Source organism: Pteropus medius, unplaced genomic scaffold (genome assembly GCF_902729225.1).
Source record: "Pteropus medius unplaced genomic scaffold, Ma_sr-lr_union100, whole genome shotgun sequence".
In the NCBI taxonomy this organism is placed as follows: domain Eukaryota; kingdom Metazoa; phylum Chordata; class Mammalia; order Chiroptera; family Pteropodidae; genus Pteropus; species Pteropus medius.
Genome location: NW_024350319.1, coordinates 4,168,660 through 4,189,312, shown reverse-complemented (window position 1 = coordinate 4,189,312; position 20,653 = coordinate 4,168,660). Strand labels below are relative to the sequence as shown.

General features: G+C 33.4%; 1 protein-coding gene across 1 annotated transcript in view; it reads right to left on the bottom strand.

Annotated features, from left to right (window-relative positions):
* Positions 1-20,653, bottom strand: part of LRRC7 (leucine rich repeat containing 7) — a 1,130,220-nt gene that overhangs the window by 705,944 nt on the left and 403,623 nt on the right. Inside the window, exons 6-7 of the mRNA XM_039838554.1 lie at positions 20,425-20,614; positions 6,490-6,599 (exon numbers count right to left, since the gene is read on the bottom strand). The gene's annotated coding sequence lies outside the window, so the exon portion shown is untranslated. The remainder of the gene's footprint in view (positions 1-6,489; positions 6,600-20,424; positions 20,615-20,653) is intronic.

The following is a 20,653-nucleotide window of genomic DNA, read 5'->3' as shown; positions in this document are numbered from 1 at the left end:
AGAACTTTTTTTTTCAGATTGAGAAATTGGGAACGAGAAATAACGTTATTTTTCAACCCACGTTTTAATGGGTTGGAAAATATTTCTTATCAATTCTTTTCGAAAACTGAAAAATTCCTTCTTTAGTTCATTGTCTCTTGTGATACCTTCTCACAGGTAGCTGCTAAAAAAAAAAAAAAAAAACATTTTCAAAAATTTTCCAAGAAGTTTTCCCCAGCGAGACTTAGGGTTCGGTAAGTACTCTTTCTATCATTCAGGTAACTTCAGGCAACGATCTCAATTTTCCTGTCAATATTTAAATGGCTTACCTTTTTTCTAGTCTCCCATAACGATTTCCCCAGTTTCCATTCTTCTTCGATTAACCACTTTCTTACCATTTGGGCCTCTGCTAGCTACCCAGTCACAATGCCAATGCCATATATTTTATGTTGGAAACTTCACCGAAGGTTTAGCATCTGAACCACTGCCCTTGAGGAGCTTTATCCACACCTGGGATTGATCTGGGTGACAAAATCCTAAACTTGGAGCTGATTTGATAACTGGATGTGACTTTGGGGGTAAAATGAATGTATTTTTCAGGTAAGGGGAACGTGAATTGTGGTGGCAGAGTACAGAGACAGATGGACTCCAAATATGGTTATCAACGTGTCCTTCCATCCTTGTTCACATATGTATGCCACCCTTCCCATAAAGAGGTGGAGTCTCTTTCCTCTCTCCCTGAAACTGTCTGGTCTCATAACTTCCTCGAATGTAGGTGAAATGACATTCTGGGCCCAAGTGTTAAGAAGACTGACATTTTATGCTTTCAACCTTTTGGAAGACAGTCATTAGACTAATATATGTCAAGAGGCCCCACTGTAGAGGACAAGATGTCTTTTCGGTCATTTCAGCCTATACGACATAGAAAAAGCCAGCAAATTTAACCAAGTCAATTAAGTCAATTGTGAGAAATAAGAATTATGTTGTATGTCACTAAGTTTCACAGTTTTTTTAAGGCAGCAACAGATAACTGAAATAAATCTCGATCATGAAATCACATACAACACAGTTATATTACATGTCTGTTAAAACTGTGATTCCCTCATGCATAGCTCTGACTTAAATATAATCATACGACTAACTTAGTTGTTTGTATACACTAAAAGTATTAAAATAATGTGGGATTGAGGACAGTTTCATTAATTATTTAGTGATTTCATTAAACATATTTGATTAGAATGAGTCATAAAGACCAAGACTCAATAAGAAATATATCTGGACTCCATAACTGTGTAGTGTTTTTGTTATAAGACAGTTACAAATGTTTCAACAAATGTATACCAAAAGATGGGTGATGGGTATTGATCACTAAAGATGTATCTACTAGTTATATTTTTATTCATATAATTTACTCACATATTAGGATGAAGACTGGATTAATATGCTTTGGGAAAGATCAAATTAAATTGTCCTCTCATTCAGTTTTCTTTTTCTCATTAGGATTCTACCCTCATAAGCTGAAAATACAGTGTCTTATAGTTAACAATAACCAAGCAAAGGTTATGTGTTAGACCTAAAAACTACATAACTAAGCAAGTTCTACAAAATATAGATTGGGAAAATATAAATCCTATGTCACAAGGAAATACAAACATACTCAAAAAATTATAGCTTTTTCTATGAGGAAACTGAGTTTCAGGGAGATCAGATATCTTTTCCAAGATTGCATCCAATCTGCCTGTTCCTGAAGTCCATGCCTTTCTCTTTTTCTTTCCCTCTTTGTACCACAGTGCCTCCTAGAAACTAAAGTACTTTATAAAATATGAAATCTTGGAATATAACATTGAATAGACACTGATGAAAGATGAGTCGTCTTTTCAGTGGCCATGGTCTAAAGTAACTCTAGAAGGTACTAGTCTCTTACAGAACATATCATTTTTTATTATTAATCATTTGCTATGGTTGCCTTCATTTTCTGTAACATTAGAAGTTCTAGTACAACATTTCAATTCTTAATTATCCTATTCCAACTTACTCATCTCTCTCAAAAAAAAAAAAAAACATAACAAAGAGGGAAAAACAAATGTCATTTAATAAAAAACACTGCTAACTTTTATTGACGATTTACTATATACTCCCAACAATTCTATATCTAAGAAATTTATATATAATAATTTCTATTTTTAAAAACTCGTATCTCTTGTTACTCAGGGTGGCAAGGGAAGAGAGACTCGGCCTAAAAATCAAGACAGACAGCAAGACAGGTCATGTTACTGTAAAGTCTATTATAATGAAATCATGGTACCCAGATGGCTAATTTATCTGGATATGCTACCAGTAAGCAAAGCATAGGAAAGAAACATGGATCAGTATTTACCAAATCTAATTCAGGGAGCTTTCAAAAAAATTTAGCTTCCTGATTCGCACTCTCAGAGATTTTGATTTAATAAGCTGTATCAGTCATGGGTTCAGCAAACATCAAAAAGAAAACAAGTGATTCAAAAAGTTTATGAAGGAACTATTTTAAAAATCAAATTAATGCCAAAAAAGAGATATGATTAACACGGTATCAGAATTTTAAATAAAGTGCCATACAGAACCACAATGGAACGTGAGGCAAAAGGAAAAATCAGTAATAGTAATCCTGTCTTTAAAATTTTTGATATTGTCTTCACCATGGATTTTTTACATTAATTTGATTTTTTAAAAATAGTGCATTAAAAGATTATTTATCTTGATTGCTGAGTTTTTTGGCACATCCCCTTTCCTTAAATTTTGTGCTGAGGTCATACACCTGAGTTCTCTTAATCCACTTGTGTCCTTGCCACAGAGAGTATGTCATATCAGCAGACAAACATGATATCACTTCTAACTGCTTAGATTCATATCACAACTTTACTAATTAACCAGATAGCCTTGGATTATTTACTTCACCTCTATAAAAACTTATTTCATAGACTTGTTTTGAGAATTAAATAAAATAACCCTTACGAAACACTTAGTATAATGCCTGGCACAAACTAAGTTCTCAATAAATATGAACTAGTATTTTTATGTCTGGAGTTCTAAGTTTTTGTTTTTGACTAATCGAGGAAGGACAATTCTTCCTTTTAAAATAATATAAACTAAAATAAAGTATTTGGTTAGAATTTTAGGTGGTATCAGTGGCAATAAAAAAAAAATCTGCTTGTGCTAGACCTCCTAAGAGATCTCATTCCAGATGAATTCTATCCAATAGCATCTTTTGAAATAACGTAAATATTCTATAATCTATGCTGTTCAATACAATAGCCACTAGCCATGTGGTTTGACATGTGGCTAGTGCAACTGAAGAACCAAAACTTTAAATTTTACTTCATGTTAACTGATTTAGATTTAAATAGCCACATATAATGAATATTTTATTGGACAGCACAGGTATAGACTCCTGAAAATATCGATTTACTGTTTATATTTCATGAGGAAAAATGAAAATCAATGGGAAAGTCCATATTAAAACAATTGTCACAAAGTAGGTGCCCACTAAAGGCTATTTCTCCCTGACTCAAACCCAAAGGACTAACCTTTTCTTACCACCCCAGATTGTGTAGATTCTCCTACTACATCCAAAGTTTTCAGTCTTTGCAGTGGTTTCCAAAGTCGGAGCCACAAACCAAGAAAATAGAGTACATGATATTTATTTTTAATATAAATATAAAGAAGAAATTAAGTTTTGTAATATTTAATAAATGGGCCAACCTCTGCAAAATCTTTACAATACTACGTGATAAAATGGGAATTGGCTGTAAAATCTTTTTTACTCACGAAGTTTTCTTGGTTATCTTTTGGCAATATAATGAAAAGAGTTGTTGACCCTAAAGATGGATTATGCGTTTTTATTTTACAAAAGACAACTGTTCTAAATTTGATGATTTTTTTTTCTGGTATAACAAGTGGCTATCAGATAGCAGCTACCTATCACATCTTTAAATAGATAAATACATGCTTTTAATACAAACTTTCAAAGTAAAAGTAATATTTCGACAATAAGCAAGATAATAATCGCTTTTGAAAAAATTCTTGCTGTGGAGAAAGTATTTGGAAAATAGATGCTTAGAACTGTTTACACTCATCTTTGGTGTTGCTGCCAAAAACTCTGTAGATCATCCATAAAAATACTCATATCTGTAGACCCTAAAACCTCAGAAACAAAATTTTTTAACTACCTACAAAATTCTCACAAATGACACTTTGGGAGGTTTGAAACCCCTTTTTAAAAATTAAAAAGTGCAATATTCTACAATTAGGTTGAAAAACAACCAATTGAATCAAAGAAATAAATTTATAATATGAAACAACACAATTTCCATAACTAGCGAATAAACTTAAAAATCTTGTGGGATAATTTTTAAGTACATTTGATGATGCCTTTTTGCTATTTGTGTTTATAAACCGTTTTCAGCTATGACAGCTATAAAGAATAAAAAAAAAAATGAAACCAGAATTAAACTGTTATATTACTATGTCACAAAATGTTAAAGCAAGATTAAATATCAATGAGGCATATTCAATCACATTGCTTTCCCCAAAACTTATAAAATATTTATATATCAATAATATTGAGAGTAAAAATAATTTTATACCTTTAATAATATTTTACCTCATTCTCTTAAAGTTATCTATTTGTATATGATATTCATTATATATTATACTATACATATGGTTTTTTTTTTAAATAAACAATCATATATTGGAAAGGTTCAATTTATTTACTGGTACATGTGAGTTATCAAAACTGTTTGAATGTTTAGAAAGTTTATTTCTTAGTCTACTCTGTATGTCTTGACTTTCTGATTAGGTTTAAAGAGCCTTGGGGCACATACATTTTTTTCAACTTCCCCTCAAAGCCTTTAGGATATTGTTTAATATATAAGAGTAACAGGCAATAATAAAATAGCTCTCTCTTATGAAATGCTATGCCAGAAATTATATTGGTGATTTACTGTGTAGTATAAGCTGTCAAAGAATACTTTGTTTAAACCTCACAACATGTCTGTGAGGTGGTCAATATGATCCCCTGATGATATAGCAAAAAACTGAGAGAACAGCTAAACACCTTTCTCATATTTACAAAGCTAGTAAGTGACAAACTTACATTTTATTTAAATACATTTCTTTCCGGAGCTAAATAATATTATTACTAACAAAACAATTGTAGTAATAATGTCTAAGACTTACTGAGTTTTTATTACATGTCAGGGTTCTAAGTGCTTTATATTGTATTATATAACCCTTACAAGAATTCTATGAAGAAAGTACTATTATAATCAAACTATATAGAGTTCAGTAACTAGAATTTAAATTATAATTTAAATTACTAAACCAAGTTAGTAATAGGTAGATGCAATATTCAAGCCCTAGAGAACACAGTCAATAATATGGTAAGGACTATGTAGAGTGCCAGGTAGGTTCTAGACTAGTAAGAGGGATCACTTCGTAAATTATATGAATGTGTAACAACTATGTTGTACACCTAAAGCTAATATAAAACAATACTGAATGTCAACTGTAATTGAAAAATCAAAAAAGAGGAGCAGGTAAAGGAGAATAAGAAGTTCAAACTTCCAGGTATAAAATAAATAAGTCATGGGGATATGGTGTACAGCATAGGGAATATAGTCAATAATATTTTGACAGCATTGTATGGTGTCAGATGGTTGCTGGAATTATCCTAGTGATGACTTCTTTAGGTATATAAATATTGAAAAACTATGGTGTACACCTGAAACTAATACAATATTGTATATTAGCTATATTTTAATTTAAAAAATTTTAAAATTAGTCAAGCCCTAGAGACCATTTCTTAAGTGTACCCTGCTGCCTCTAAGGGCAATGCTCTTTCCAGTGTGGCATCTTTCTTACTAGTTGATTGACGATCACCAGCAATAATAGTATCACTGTCAATGTCATCATCCTGAAATCATGTCTAGGTTTTTGTACTTTTAATGAATGTTTAAAAGAGCTAAGATTAATTAAGATCAAAACATTGGAGAACAAACCAGACAGATAAATTTGAAAATTTAAAAACTTGTCCACATAAATTAAGTTCTGGACTCCTTTAGATAATTTAAGCATAAGTGTTTTGTTTACTTTTTCAATATAGCTTTGGAACTGTATCACTTTTCCACTTCATTGAGCATGTATGCTAGTAGAAACAATGTGAGAGTTCTTTTCATGATTAGACAATAATAGTGCCTAAGATATTCACTGTAAAATATGTAACAAATGGTGAGCTCTTATTAAATCTTATTTTTAATGCCACTTGTGAATTTTGCATCCTAGTTTTTCTACCTTTTGGCATTCTGGAATGCAAATCACTTGCAAAAAAATTAGATTTGAATGTTGTAGTTTGCCTATTTACAATTGCCCTACCAATCTACCCTGTGTAGCTATAATTAGCTATTAATTGAAAGGTCTGCAAGGGAAATGGGATGTAGGATGCACTACAAGTGAGTTACACATTCTACTTACCAAGATGAAAATCTTTCTGTTAGATGTTGAGGAATCCTAAGTTTAAACCAATTTGTGCTTTTCCCTCATAGAGTCTGTGGAACACTCACTGTGACCATGTTGTTTCATTTCTGTCAAAAGAAAATTTAGTCTCAATTCACTGATTATGATGCTATGTTGTATTAATAGGCCTCCTATTATGCTAAACCAGCTGGACACACTTGACTAAACTCTAGAAGGCAGTGGATGAATACATTAGCTGTCTGGCCCAAGTTCTAACTTTCCATCTGTGAGTTGGCCCCATTTGCTGATACTGCTACTTGGGAGATTAATAAATAAAGTTAGAAAAATGTTTACAAGAGCAATGGAAAGGCAGGCATAGAAAGGAAAGACAGAAAAGAAATTTGAAGATACAATTGTTACTATTCATTAGGCTTTTCAAATTTAAACCTCTTAGACCTAAAAAATAACTCAGGAGATCTCCATAAAAAAAGTTACAGGAGAAGGATTTCCAAACCAGTTCAATTTAACTCAACAAATATTGATTCACCATCCCCCACTAGAAGTAAATCCAAATAGAATATTTTCTTTGGTAATAATGTTTTGTTGGGTATAGCCATAGATTAATTAACCCTGAATGTGACCTTTCAAACAAATATCTGGAAACCAATCATCAGGCAATTCCAGGACATTTTTTTTTCCTTCAGATTTCTCATCTCATTCATTCTCATTCTCATTCTCTCTCTTTCCCCTTCCCCCATTCCGATCTTACATTTTAGCTGTCAATCTTATTTACAAAAGGTAATCAAACATGATCATGAGGGTAAATATGTGGTTTGATGTTTTTTTCAAAAACAAAACTGTCACTTTAGAAGAATTATATCATTGAACAACAGTGAAAATAACAACTTTAATCACTAAAATATTTCATTTAGTTTAAAATAATGTTATTTCTTACTAATATTCTGATATCTCACAATGCTCTGTCATATATTACAGAAATATATGAATTAAACACACCGCGGAGACCATTAAGTGAACTTGCAGTACAGTCAGAAGAGAGTATGTTCTGATACCCAGGGATTTGCAAAGTGAGTGATGGCTTCACCACTTTTTCTTAAAATTCATGAGAATTTCAATAAACATCTATTGAGTTTTGAATTTATTGAATTTCAATAAACATACTATATCTCAAGCTCTGAACGTTTAGCAAGAAAAAAAATGTAAAAGTGTATGTTTATAAGATTATGTGGTAAGTGTAATAACAGAGGTAAGACCAAGGTAAGACGTTAAGAAAAGTTATGAGACAAGACTTCATAGAGAAGAGCTGACTTAACCTCCTCCTTTAAGATAAAGGAATTCATTGGCAGAGGAGAAAACAGGGGAAGAATATTCTAGGCCCAGCAAAGCTGAGAGATAATGTAGATAATATTCATGGAGTAATTGCTGACATTTTACTAAAATTCTAAGCATAAGTTAGCTCATTTAATTACAATTTAAAAAAATCTCATTTCAATTGTAAAAACAAGGATGCCAAATCTCATGTAGGTTAAATAACTTGTCGGTGATCACAGAACTAGAAAATGGTAGTGTCATGATTTAATTCAGGAGAGCATGACCCCAGAACCCACGGTTTTAAATATTATACAAGTTTCCAAAGGTTCTGAGAGGTAAAATGGCATGCTGTTTCCAAGGAGTATCGAGAAAGTCAATGAGGTTCTTGCTTTGAGTAGAATGTATATATGTATGTATATCTGTATCTGTATCTATGATGTTGTTTAGCCTTGGTTTCTGAGACATTACTTTAGACACATTATAATAATGTCTTTATCTTTTTGCACCTAACATGAGACCCTAAATTCCTTGAAAGAGACTGATTTTTTCATCTCTATTTCTCACTAGGACCAAATAAAATATAACATCCCCCTTTTTTACAATAATAGTTTCTAGTTTTTATTACGAAATCACCCCTCTCCTCTTAATCCGTGAGTCGCTGTAGCTAACATCACCTCCAATGGGGATATGGGAACCAGCCTGGAAAATCAGATCATCATATACCTCCAAACACAGATCAGTTTCATAGATAGCATATGGACTCAATCATAGCCAATGAGAATTGCTCTTGGGGTTTATGTGGGTATATTGGGAAAAAGAGAATTACTTTCTTCTCAGGTTTATGACAGAATAGGATGTAAGGCAGGAGCTATTGTCAATCATCCTGATGCTCATTTCAGCAATAATTCTTATCCTGCATAAGTATAAAAGTAACAGTAAAGAAAGACGTATGACATTATTGAATCCCAAGTGTGGATAGTAATCGAAACTAACTCGATGTGGGTGTTTTCACTCACGTGAGCTAATACAAATGTTTCTTGTTTAGGCTAGTTTAAGAATAACTTTCTGTTAGCTGAATAAATACACAAAAATGGTACTACACTAAGCAGATCTGACATAGCCCTATATTAATTTCCTACAGCTGCTGTAACAAATTACCACAAACTTGGTGGCTTACAACAAAAATGTATTCTTTTATTCTAGATACCAGAAGTCCAGAAGTCCAGAATCAGTATTACTAGCCAAAATCAAAATGTCAGCAGTGCCTTACTCCCTCTGGAGGCTCTAGGGGATAATATATTTCTTGCTTCCAGCTTCTGTTGGCTGTTGACATTCCTTGGCTTGCAGCTGCATCGCCCCAGTTTTCAAGGCCAACATCTTCACATCTCTCTCTGCTCTGTCTTCATATCTCTTTTCCTCTGGCTCCCTTTTATAAAGATACATGTATTGTTTTTAGGGTCCACTCAGATAATCCGGGACAATCTCATTTCAAGATCCTTAATTTAATCACATCTGCAAAGACTCTTATTTTGCTACATAAGGTAATATTTACAGGTTCTAAGGCTCCCAACGGTCCTCACTTCCCAGTAGTCATACTCATGTGTAATATTTTTCCCTGAGTGGGGGCTGAGCCTAGCAACTTGCTTATAATGAAAAGAATACGGCAAAAATGATGTGATGTCACTTCTGTGATCAGGTTATAAAACACTTCAACATCTATCATGCTGATCTTTGCTCTTTCCATTGCTTTCTTGGCTTAGATACTTTGATGAAATGAACTGTCACAATGTGGCAAGGAACTGAGGGGAGACCTCTGACCAAGAGCCACTGAGAATCTGAGACTCTCAGTACAACAGCCCATGAGGAACTGAATTTACCAACATCTTTGTGGGTAACCATGGAAACGGAATCCTCCCCTAGTTGAGTCTAGCTGACATGTTGATTGTAGCCTGTAAGAGACCCTGAAGCCTTTAAAGGACTCTGTTAAGACATTCCCAGATTCCTGACTCACAGAAACCATGAGATGGTAAATATTGTTTTAAGCCACTTAATTTTGAAATAATTTGTGAGGTAGGCAGTAAATAAAAAGGCACTAAATAAATATTCATTGAATAAAGTGATAAATGAATGAGACTTATATGTGTAAACAGTTGGTCTACATGTGGTAGAAAATAAGAATAGGACAAAGATCTGGAAAAGATTCAGGTCCAGTAATCGATCAACAATAATTTGTAAATCACACAGTACACTGTTCTGAATTATGAGATAATTTTATCGGGGTATAAATTAAAAGTAAAATAGTTACTATATCTACGTGAAACCATTGAGCAGCTTAGAAAAAGTCACTTAAGTTACTAATTCTGTGTTTATAATGATGCAAATGTGCTCTTTATTCCCTTTATTTCCTGAAAACCTGAGTCTGTCAACTATTGTTCTACAACAAACAATCGCAAAAATTTCAGTTGAGAACAACAATAAGCATTTATTTTGTTGACACATCTGTGGTTTAAATGGGCTGGTGGAAGATCAGATGATCTAGATAAATATCAGCTGAGCAAATCTAGTCTGCAGGTTAACTCCGTATCTGATCTACATACCACTTATCTTCTTCCTGGGACTAGTGGGCTAGCCAGGGAATATTCTTTCCATGGCATTAGCAAGAAGACAAGCAAAAATATTCAATGGATTTTTAGTAGGGTTGACAGATAAAATACAGAATGCACAGTTAAATTTGAAATTCAGATAAACAACAAATATTTTTTAGCATAAGTACATTTCATGCAATATTTGGGACATACATATACTAAGATATAGTTATTTTTAATTTGAATTTCAAATTTAGATATCCTGTAGTTTTATTTGGTAAATCTGGCAACCCTAATTTTAAGCTATGGCTATAGAAGTGGCATATCACTGCTTCCACCCAAATTTCACCAAAGAAAGCTACATGGCAGAACCCAAAGTAAAGAGTCAGGTACATCCATGCCATGGAGAGGAGAGTGTGAATATTTTGAACAATCTACCACAATTAGTCAATCCTTACAAAAAGATCAATAGAACCTAAGTTATATATTTTAAACATTTTTTCTTTTCGTTTTGAAAAACCCATGTAAAATGTCAGCAGTATAAAACAACATTGTAGGTTCCATAGACCAAAGAGTAGGATCAGTCTCCATAGCTTTGTTTTTGTTTTACAGAAAAGGTAATATACAAATACTTCCCAATAACATGTCAGTTAAATTTAAATACCCATTTCCTAAAAGAATAGCATCTTAAAATTTCTATTTCTCTAAGCATATTTTTGTGCCTATTTGTATTAAAACAATTATGTGTTTATCGAATGGTTCTTTTTTATCATACCTGCTACAGTATAAATTTTTGTTTCATCTCTGGGTTAGAGAATCCATTTCAAGAACAGCTCCAAATAACTTTATATGTTGGAAGTTTTAAAATTAAAAAAATAAGACTTTATATTTTAAAGCAGTTGTAGGTTCATAACAAAATTGAGGGAAACGTACAGAGCTTTCCTATGTACCCTGTCACCAACATGCACAGCCCTCCCCATTATCAACATCCCCCACAAGAATGGTACACTTGTCACAACTGACAAACCTATTTGACGCATAATCCTATATGACACAAAGTCCATAGTTTACCTCATGGTTCATTCTTTTGTTGTATGTTCTACAGATTTAGACAAATATATAATGATATGTATTTCACAATTACAGTATCATACATAGTATTATCACTGCCTTAAAATCCTCTGTGACCTACCTATTCACTCTCCTCCTCCCCCTCAACCTATGGCAACCATTTATCTTTTAAATATCTCCATAGTTTTGTCGTTTCCAGAATGTCATATAGTGGGAATCATACAACATATAATCTTCTCAGATTAGCTTCTTTTATTTAGTAATATGTATTTAAGTCTTTAGTAATATCCATGTCTTTCATGACTTGATAGCTCCTTTGTGTTAGTGTTGAATAATATTCTATTGTCTGGATGGAACACATTTTATTTATCCATTCACCTACTGAAGGACATCTTTGTTTCTTCCAAGTTCTGCCAATCAGAAATTAAGCTGTTGTTAATATCCACACGCAAGTTTCTGTGTGGACATAAGTTTTCAACTCCTTTGGATAAATATCAAGGGATATGATTGCTGATCTTAAAGTAAAAAAATGTTTAGTTTTGTAAGAAATCACCAGACTATCTTCCAAAGTGGCTGTACCATTTTGCACTTCCATGAGAGTTCCTGTTACTCCATATCCTCATCAGCATTTGGTGTGTGTCGGTGTTTCAGATTTTGGCCTTTCTAATAGGTGTGTAGTGGTATCTCATCATTGTTTCAATTTGCATTTCCCTGATGACATATAATGTGGAGCATCTTTTCATATGCTTATTTGCCATCTGTATATCATTTTTGGAGAGAGATTTGTTAAAATCTTTTGACCATTTTTGAGTTGGGTTGTTTGTTTTCTTACTGTTGAATTTTAAGAGTCTTTGTATATTTTAGTAATAGTCCTATGCCAGACATATCTTTTGCAAATACTTTCTCCTAGTCTGTGGCTTATCCTCTCATGCTCTTGACACTGTCTTTCATGACACAGACGTTTTTAAGTTTAAGTAAGTCCCGGTTATCAACTATTTCTTTCATGGACCATGCCTTTGGTGTTGTATCTAAAAAGGTATCACTATATCCGGTTATCTAGGTTTTCTCCTCTATTATCCTCCAGGTGTTTTATTGTTTATCAGTTTACATTTAGGTCTGTGATCTATTTTTGTTAATTTTTATGAAGGATGTAAGGTTTGTGTCTGGATTTTTTACATGTGGATTTTGGGTGGTTCCAGTACCATTTGTTGAAAAGACTATCTTTGCTTCATTGTATTACCTTTGCTCCTCTGTCAAAGATCAATTGACTATATTTAAGTGGGTCAATTTCTGGTCTCTCTATTCTGTTCCATTGATCTATTTGTCTATTCTGTTCCATTGATCTATTCTTTCATTAATACCACACTGTCTTGATTACCGTAGCTTTAGAGTAAATCTTAAAGTCAGGTAATGTCAATCCAACTTTTTTCTTCTTCAATATTGACTTGACTATTCTAAGTCTTTTGCCTCTCCACATAAACTTTAGAATCACTTTGTGATTCTACAAAGTAACTTGCTGAGCTTTTATTTGGGACTGCATTGAATTTATAGATCAAGTTGGAAAGAACTGAAAATTTTTTTTAAGTATGTTTTTCTATGGATTGTTTTATAAAATGAGAGTTCATTAAAACATCTCTGGTAAAACTGATCCACTAACAGAGTTGTTTCACTGTGGATTAATGGATCATTTTTTCTTGTACTAGTATGGATGTGGTTTGTGTATATTTAATTCCTGCTATATGTTCCTGTATGACATACTTTTAAAAATACAAGGTGAAGCAGTAAGGTTGCCTCACAGCAAGAATCATTCAAAAGCAAGCAGATAAGCAAGAACATTGACAATGTGGTAGCATATCTTGGCTACTTGAATGCAAAAACTACTATGAGAGATACATGGCCTTTCTAATGCCTTATATACATCCATGCACTCATTTATTCATTAGTCTACAAACATTTCTTAAGTGTCTATAACATAATAGACACTGTGCTAGATGTTGTAAATAAAGAATGAAGCACCAGTCTTTAAAAATAATATAACTTTTTTTCTGAGTACAATATACCACACACTTTGCATATATTGTTTCATGTAATCATCACTGCAAGCCAGATAAATTGAGAGTTTTATTACTCATTACACTGGTCAAGAAACTGAGGGCCATGAGGCTGGACTTGCCAATGACTATAAAGTTAATAATTCATGAAACCAGAATGTAAACCCATGCTCTTTATTTTAATGTCACTGTCTAGTAGAAAAATATCAGCATGTGCAGAGATTGAGAACACATACTTTGAAGTCAAATAAACCCAGGTTCACTTTTTCACAGAGATAAGCTGCACAATCCCAGTCAAGCTACTTATAGTTCCAGTGTTGAATTTATTTGCAAGGGAGAAAAACAGACCAAATTGCACTGATATTTCAGGCTTCCTAACTAGCATCATGCCTGGAACACAACGTGTAGAGCCCAGTAAGCATTCAGAAAATCCTTGTGGGATAAACGTAATAAAGCATATTAAGCACTTTGCACACTCTTCCCAGCACATCAGCAATATTTAATAAATATCAAACCCAAACTCCCCTGAATACTGAAGCTCTGATTTCTAGTAAGTTTCTGATTCTTTTTCAAATTTATTTTTTTAATATATTTTACATATTCCTCCAGTGTATAATAATGGCTACTTTCCATCTAGTAGTGATTAAGACTCAGATTGATTTATCTAAATCAATAAAAAAATAGTGAACCTCTGCTTTACTGAAACACATAATTGCGTTATACAGGAAACATTGTTATCTCTGATTTTGTCACATCACATTTAATCCACATACCAATTCCAGGAGGAAACTGGGTTTCATATCATTTAATAAGAAAGTATTAGCTTGACTTTATCTCTGACTCCTGATCATAATAATCAAACTGAGTATATTTCATGGACCTAATCTGTCCATGAAAAACCCGAGTCTAGGTGCATATATATAAGACAGATTAAGATACAGAAGAACAGTTGGTCTAGATCAGTTTTTCACACCTGTATAATATTTTTGAATCACCAGAGTTATAATGTAGGGGTCTTTACTAAATGTTACATACCTCTCCAGGTCTGAGAGAGTAATCAGTTTTAGATTAATTCTGTCTAGTAATCTGTTTCATCTAAACACTGCTTCAATCTCCCAAATAATCAGGTTACATTTCTGAAAGTGCTTAGCATAGAGATTAGATAGTACAAGACACTCAAGTGAAGATGTCTAGTAGGCAATTTAATACATGGCTATGGATCTCAGGAGCAAAGTTGGAGCTATAGTGATTGAGATTTGAGAGTCACCTATATATAAATAGTAACATATAAAGATGTCCTCAAATTTAAAAAAGAGGTGGTACGTTTTGAAGACCAGAATCTTCAGTTCATGTGAAGATGCCATTGAAATGAACAATCATCACTAGTTATAACCTTAACACTGAGTATAGTCAATCATGTTTTGAGTCCCAGGCCATATAACCATAAAGCAAGCTAGGGCTTTAGAAATCTAGAATGACAAGGTAGTGTTTCCAGAATGACAAGCCTGTCTGTTCAATAGTGGGTCCATGCTGATTTCAAACTAAATAATCACTCTATTGGTGAGTCCGATGATGCTTTTATCACAGCAAGATAAATTCTCCTTGTCAAAATTGGCACCAATTACACAAATGAAATTTGAAGAGTTCATTAGCTAAATGGTAATTGGAGTAACCTGTATCAAAGAAATGATATACAAAATTTCTATCAAGAAAAATCACTCCATTTTTACAATAACCTTTAAAAGGCTTCTCAGTAAATAATAAATCAAGATTTTAGAATGATTTTATAGATACTTAATGAATTCATGGCTGATGTTCTGTTCATGATGCATTTTAATATTTTTTTTTTTGGTTACAATATACCACTTATAGTACCAACAGGAAAGATATTAGACATTAAAGGTAGAGCACTCTGTTGTCAATTGAAATGTATGAAATGTAAAATCAATAAGCTTTTACTGGAAGATTTAAATCTTTCCTATCGTCTCAGGTAGATTTGATAAATCCCTCACATGTTTGGCATTAATAATATCTATCACTGGCTGAGTTTGAAAGTATTTCCTCTTCTTCAATTTTCCAGAAAAGTTTATATTAAAATATTATATTTTCCTTAATTATTTGTTAGAATTTACCAGTAAAACCATCTGGGCCTGTAGTTACTTTGGTGGTAAATTTTAATTTTAAGTGAGTTTCTTATAGATAGCATAAAGTTGAGTCTGGCTTTTTTTTTTTTTTTTTTACCAAATATAATAACCTTTATCCTCAAACTGGGGTATTTAGATCATTTACGTTCAATTGATTATTGACATAGTTATCGTCTTGCAATTTAATTTCTATTTTTTCACTGTCTTCTTCTGAACCCACTGATTCCTTTTTATTTCTCTATCTTATTAGCTATAGCGTTTTTTTAAATTTTAGTGATTGCATTACAGTTTATAGTATACATCCTTAATTTATTACAGTATACCTTTAAGTCCATTTGTAATACTTCATGCATAATATAAGAATCTAAGAATACTATACTTTTTCCCCTCTTTCTAGCCTAAATGTTACTGTTGCCATATATTTTCCTTACATCTATATAACAAAATCTACAATATATTGTTATTACTTTTTTTCAACAGTTAATATTTTTTAAAGAGACTTAGTAAGAAAACATATACTTATCTACATGGTTACCATTCACAGTACTCTTGATTCATTTATGTAGATCTAGATTTCTATCTTGTCTCATTTTTGTTCTCCCTGAAGGTCTTACTTTAATATTTCTTGCAGTGTAAGCAATCTGGTAATGAAATCTTTTTTGGTTTTTGTATGTGTGAGAGTGATTTTATTTCATCTTTATCTTTTAATTAGATTTTGTTGGGTATAAAATTCCAGAGAGAATTTTTTTTTTTCATATTTTCAAGATGCTGCCCTATTTTCTTCTTGCTTGAATTGTTTTCAAGGAGGAATCTACTGTCATCCTTAAATTTGGTCCTTTGTATAAAATATATCTTTTTTTTTTTTAACTCTGGCTTATCCTAAAATTTTCTCTTTATTGCAAGTTTTGAGGAATTTAATCATGATGTGCCTTGGTTTAGTTTTCGTCACAGTTCTTGTTTTGTGGATTTGTTGAGCATGGATCCGTAGTCCTACCTCCCTATCCTCCACTCAGAAACTGATTTTTTCATATTGGGCTGCTTGAAGTTGTCCCAGCAGTTTCTGGTGCTGTTTTCATTTATTTTAGCATATTTTGGACTTCATTCTTTTTTTTATATCTTCCATTGTTTACATCTTCCTCTATCAAGCCATGTCAGATTTCTTGAACTCACTACTCATCTTCTCAACTCAGAGTCAGCTGGTTTCTTCCTGAATTCCCCTCCTCTGAGCTGCAGCCTGGAAACTCTCACAAGGCACTAAGCTTGGGCAGTCATAGGGCTTATCTCACTTGTTTCTTATCATTCGTGGATCATCTTTTATAACCTAATTCGAGTTTTTAAAAACATTGTTCCATATTTTTTTTTTTGTCTTTTTGTGTCTTTCTGGATTGTTTCAGATTTGAGTGTAAATCCAGATCTTGTTACCACTCCCTTATATTATATTTTAATTTAGATGTGAATGTAGTATCCAAATTCATGCTTTTTTAAATCTAAAAAAGTCCATGTTCTTTACCATTATGCTATATTATATTATTGAAGATTCCATGTTGCCTTTAGAGAAAAAGAGAGATATCATTTTTTCTCCTAGAGGGAATTACAAAGGACATACAAGAGTTACTAAGGAGGTAGATGGAGAGCTCACATCTCACTGAAGGAATACAGAAAGTTGTCAGCTGTAAAAAGAGGTGGGAAAACATAAGTGATGTAAAGCTAAAGCCTGAATCTGCCTCTGAAGAAAGAGAGCCAGAAATCTGATGAGGGATTAACAAGAAAGAAGGTTGCCAAGCAAATATCCACAGCCAAGTTGTGGTTGGACAGCACAGACCTCTAGTAAGCCAAGTTTGATGGCTCCAGTAAATACTGTAGTCCAGAAGCAGGAACAAAGCAGAAAAACAAAATGTGAGAATAATGTAGAATTTGGTACTGAAATGCTAAGAGAGGGGTGAGTCTGGTCAATGGACGATGTCAGCAATTGAAGTAACAGAATTCAGGTAGCTGGGTTTGGGGGAAAAAAAAAAAGCACCATTTGACCACAAGGGGCCTCATTTAAAAATTTTAACAGAATAATATTCTAAATTATCAATATAGATGGAAAACGATTTTTTATATATGAGAGAAAGAAAGGCAAGGGATGATAGGTGAGGATATTTTGAATTTGGACAGTACTAAGGGAACTCAGGGGTAGTATTTTATTCTGTTATTTGTGGCACATTGCTGATGTAAAGTGGAAATGAAGGTTAACAGAGACAGAGGTTAATTGACCATGAGATCAAGAGTGTCTGAAAGACAGTAAGTGCATCGGAAGGAATGATATTTTTGCGTCAGAGGCTGTAGAATTCCAGGCAGAGTGACACTAATAGAAAGGAGCTGCACAGCATAATCCCCAGTGCTGAAGAGCAGAGGGAAGAGGATGGAACACTTAGGAGTCTGGCTCCTGGTCAAAATCCTATATGTGATCTGTCTGGCCCAACCACAGGCGATTACAAAGCTTTGCCTGGCACGTCTCATAGGGAGAAGCTGCCCTCCCTACACCAGACTTGATGCACAGCCAGTGCACTGCGGTTTTCTGGAGGGAGTTGTAGTCAAGGACTCAAGCCCCTCATCCTTGGGCCAGCCAACCATACTTATATATTATATATTTGCATTCCTAATCTAGGTACTTTCATTCAGAGCCCTCCTTATTGATGGCCTTGGCTGAGGTACTTTAACTCGGTACCTTTCCACTTTTATTTCTTACACATATAACCCACCCCACACCCCCAGGTCTATATAAGCCAGAAGCTTTTTGTCCTGGGCTCAACAGTAAGAAGAGCCCCCTGCCCCTAGGCCCTTCTGCACTAATCCGCCTGACCTTGCATGGTGCTGTTCACTGGAAAGGAATGGAATACTGACAAACCAGTGCCACTTTTGTCTCTTGCTTGCTCTGTCACAGTAAGTAAATAAAGGCTTGAATGTTACTTTCAATTGGGCTCATTGTCCTAAGTTATCACCATGACATCTAGTTCTTCAATAGTCAGGGCCTAAAAAATTAGCCATTTTCAAACTAAAATTAAAATACTTCGAGCTTCATATGTAACTAAAAATTATAAAGGCTTTGCCAGTATCAGTGAAAGAAGGTCATACTGTTTAGGGACAAAGTTTTACACATGCAAACTTTTTTTCTTCTATGAGTTTTTTGCACACTGCATAAAATGTCTGAAAACTGTAAGGTTAATCATGATGTTCTTAGTAATTAATGTATGTCATAATTATATCAATTAAGCAAAAATTGATGCTGATTAAAGATACCATGATAGAATACATAGTTGATATTAAAACTGTTCTTTGAAGGTCAGAAACTTACTAATTTTATATAACTTAGTATTAAATTCAATGTAAACAGTGGCAAGCACACAGAACAAATTTGCAATTTTCAACTAAATACTTAATCTATTGTTTTATTTTATCTCATTTCAAATTTGATCTTTTCATTCATACATCATTCAATCATTTATGCGTTTTTCATCAACTCCTTTATTATGTGTCTCCTAGATACCAACCACTGTACTAAGCCCTAAGATAAAAAGATGAAAAAAATACATGACCTCAGTGGAATATCAGTGTTTATACTAGCTCTGTTATAAAGACCATCGTTCAGGATTAATAAAAACAGTTTTAATGAGACTGTACTATAATCTCAAGAGGGAAGATAAGCAACTTCTAAACATCAGATGCATTGGAGATGGCTGATGGCGAATGTTGTACAATAAAGAAAAAATAATAGGGTCAATCCTTAAAGGTTTTTAGAGTATAACAGAAAAACAAATATTCTACTTAGATTTTTTATGTTTGTGCAAGATTTTCTCCACTCTGATTATTTTTCTCTCAGCCTTGTAAACCTGTCTCCAAAACATTTCCTGTTTGCTGCTCTAAGAATCTAAGTAAAAAATTCCTTATTTTCTCTCTTCATGTCTCTCTGCCTCTCTCTTTTTCTTCCTTTTTTTCTTTCTTAATCATATAAAATTTAAAATGCAGCTACCTGAGGAGAGAGGATAAATGTTAAATTCTTATCTCAGTAGAAAGTGTAGCAAGAAATTTTTTTAGGTAAACACTTGACCTAGAAAATGCCTTTTTATTTATGGTGCAGTGGTTTAAAACTGGGAAAAGTGAACTAAAAATATAAGCTATTTAAATTCGCATAGGATGTCCTCTTAGAAATGCTTAATGATTTGCTTGATTCTAATTGCAATACAAGAATAAAATGAGTGCCCAGATTTCAAACCAAAAGGCAAAATTGTGTAGATTTTTAAAAAATGTATTACATTTTTTCTTTTGGCATTTGGGAGCTAGAAAACAAAATAATCCCATAAGCAAAGGAAAAACTGATTAAAACATTTTTAGATTGTCATTTATATGTATTTACCATGTCATATAAACAGGGATGATGAAAACTAAACCATCCTCTCCAAAGGACAAGGAAAATTCACTCATTCTTCTCCCATTCCTTCCTCTCTCCCAGTCTTTCATTCTTTCTTCCTTCTTTCTCACATTTTTATTTCCCCCCAAAATGTGAGTGCTTATTATATAGCAGATACTGAGTAGGGTGCTGAGGTGATAGAATAAACAAAACAGATTTCTTCTCTCTAGGAGATCAGTTGCAAAAGACAAGCTTAAACATATGAAATTGGTACAACGTTGTTATGTGCCGTAACAGAGGTTTAATCAAAGGGCAATGGGAAAACCCTAGTTTCATCCATATTTCACCAGAGTCCAAAGTAAGGAAGAAATACTTACCAGATACCTCAGGGATCTTGACTCTTCTCCTCAAACTTTAGCTTCCCTTAGTTCATGAGAACAGAACAGATGATGTTGACGAGAACCTGCCCAAGGCAGTAACTAACATCAATCAAGAGTCCCTAGGAGGTAGTCTCAGTAGAGGTAGGAGAGGGCTCTCTGCCAAATACCAATTCCTTGTGGCAGCTGTCTTTCAGGAAATAGGAAGCATAGACACAGGAGAACAAAT